The 2,816-nt window shown below is 42.0% G+C and overlaps 1 non-coding gene across 1 annotated transcript; it reads right to left on the bottom strand.

Moving 5' to 3' along the window:
* Positions 1-221: 221 nt before the first annotated feature.
* On the bottom strand, positions 222-329 carry LOC112793430 (small nucleolar RNA R71). The gene has a single exon (XR_003198121.1). It is a non-coding gene; the product is annotated as a small nucleolar RNA R71 (small nucleolar RNA).
* Positions 330-2,816: the final 2,487 nt, after the last annotated feature.

Below are 2,816 nucleotides of genomic sequence, written 5' to 3'. Positions count from 1 at the left end.
CAGAAGATCCCAATCAATTTTTAACTGAGTCCTTGCAGATCTGTGATACTGTTAAGACTAATGGAGTAGATCCTGAAGTCTACAGGCTCATACCTTTCCCTTTTGCTGTAAGAGACAGAGCTAGAACATGGTTGGACTCACAACCTAAAGATAGCCTGGACTCTTGGGATAAGCTGGTCACGACCTTCTTGGCCAAGTTCTTTCCTCCTCAAAAGCTGAGCAAGCTTAGAGTGGATGTTCAGACCTTCAAGCAAAAAGATGGTGAATCCCTCTATGAAGCTTGGGAAAGATACAAGCAGTTGACCAAAAAGTTTCCTTCTGACATGCTTTCAGAGTGGACCATTTTGGATATATTCTATGATGGTCTATCGGAGTTCTCTAAGATGTCACTGGACCATTCTGTAGGTGGATCCATTCACCTAAAGAAAACACCTGCAGAAGCTCAAAAATTCATTGACATGGTTGCAAATAACCAATTCATGTACACCTCTGAGAGGAATCCTGTGAGTAATGGGATGCTATAGAAGAATGGAGTTCTTGAAATTCATGCTCTGAATGCCATACTGGCCCAGAACAAAATATTGACCCAACAAGTCAATATGATATCTCAGAGTCTGAATGGATTGCAAAATGCATCCAACAGAACTAAAGAAGCATCTTTTGAAGAAGAAGCTTATGATCCTGAGAACCCTGCAATGGTAGAGGTGAATTACATGGGTGAAGCCTGTGGAAACACCTATAATCCCTCATGGAGAAATCATCCAAATTTCTCATGGAAGGATCAACAAAAGCCTCAACAAGGCTTTAATAATGGTGAAAGAAATAGGTTTAACAATAGCAAGCCTTTTTCATCATCTTCTCAGCAACAGACAGAGAATTCTGAGCAGAGTCCCTCTAGCTTAGCAAACATAGTCTCTGATCTATCTAAGGCCACTTTAAGTTTCATGAGTGAAACAAGGTCCTCCATTAGAAATTTGGAGGCACAAGTGGGCCAGCTGACTAAAAAAATTACTGAAACTCCTCCTAGTACTCTCCCAAGCAATACAGAAGAGAATCCAAAAAGGGAGTGCAAGGCCATTGATATTATCAAAATGGCCGAATCCAAAGTGGAAGGGGATGATGTGAATCCCAATGAGGAAGACCTCATGGGACGTCCCCCAGACAGAAAGGAGTTCCCTATTGAGGACCTAAAGGAATCTGAGGCTCATATAGAGACCATAGAGATTCCACTAAACTTCCTTCTGCCATTTATGAGCTCTGAGAACTATTCTTCCTCTGAAGAGGATGAAGATGTAACTGAAGAGCAAGTTGCTCAATATCTAGGAGCCATCATGAAGCTAAATGCCAAGTTGTTTGGTAATGAGACTTGGGAAGAGGAACCTCCCTTGCTCATTAGTGAACTAAATACATGGGTTCATCAAACTTTACCTCAAAAGAAACAAGATCCTGGTAAAATCTTAATACCATGTACCATAGGCACCATGACCTTTGAGAAGGCTCTGTGTGACCTGGGGTCAGGTATAAATCTTATGCCACTCAATGTAATGGAGAAACTGGGGATCTTTGAGGTACAAGCTGCAAGAATCTCATTAGAGATGGCAGACAAGTCAATAAAACAAGCTTATGGATTGGTAGAGGACGTGTTAGTGAAGGTTAAAGGCCTTTACATCCCTGCTGATTTCATAATCCTAGACAATGGGAAGGATGAGGATGAATGCATCATACTTGGAAGACCCTTCCTAGCCACAGTAGGAGGTGTGATTAATGTTGACAGAGGAGAGCTAGTCCTTCAATTGAATGGGGACTACCTTGTGTTAAAAGCTCAAGGATCTTCCTCTGCAACCATGGAGAGGAAGCATGAAAAGCTTCTCTCAATACAGAGTCAAACAAAACCCCTACAATCAAACTCTACGTTTGGTGCTGGGAGGCCACAACCAAACTCTAAGTTTGGTGTTGGGAGGTCCCAATAATGCTCTGAACATCTGTGAAGTTCCATGAGAGCTCACTGTCAAGCTATTGACATTAAAGAAGCGCTTATTGGGAGGCAACCCTATTTTTATTTATCTATATTTCTATTGTTCTTTTATGTTTTATTAGGTTTATGATCATGTGGAGTCACAAAACAATTGCAAAAATAAAAAACAGAATCAAAAACAGCAAAAGAAAAAGCACACCCTGGAGGAAGAGCTGTCTGGCGTTTAAACGCCAGAAACAAGCATCTGTCTGGCGTTTAACACCAGAAACAAGCACCAAGCTGGCGTTTAACGCCAGAAACAAGCATCAGGCTGGCGCTAAATGCCAGAAACAAGCTACATTTGGGCATTTAACGCCAGAAACAAGCATCAGTCTGGCGTTAAATGCTAGGATTGCATACAAAGGGCATTTTACATGCTTAAAAGGTGCAGGGATGAGAAATCTTTGACACCTCAAGATCTGTGGACCCCACAGGATCACCTCAGGATCTATGGACCCCACAGGATCCCCACCTACCCCACTTCTCTCTTCTTCACACAATCTAATAACACTATACCCTTCACCAATCACCTCAATCTCTCTTCCCCATTACCCCTTCACCAATCACATCCATCCATTCTTTCCCATAAACCCCACCTACCTTCAAATTCAAAATATCTTCTCCCCCTTGGCCGAAACCCACACCTCTCTCTCTCTCCTCCATATCTTTTTCTTCTTCTATTCTTTCTTCTTTTGCTCGAGGGGGAGCAATATTCTAAGTTTGGTATGGTAAAAGCATAGCTTCTTTGTTTTTCCATAACCATTGATGGCACCTAAGGCCAGAGAAACCTCAAGAAAGAGGA

Source organism: Arachis hypogaea, chromosome 3 (assembly GCF_003086295.3).
Source record: "Arachis hypogaea cultivar Tifrunner chromosome 3, arahy.Tifrunner.gnm2.J5K5, whole genome shotgun sequence".
Taxonomy (NCBI): Eukaryota; Viridiplantae; Streptophyta; class Magnoliopsida; order Fabales; family Fabaceae; genus Arachis; species Arachis hypogaea.
Note: the sequence above shows the minus strand (reverse complement) of the source record. Positions and strands in the feature narration are given on the sequence as shown.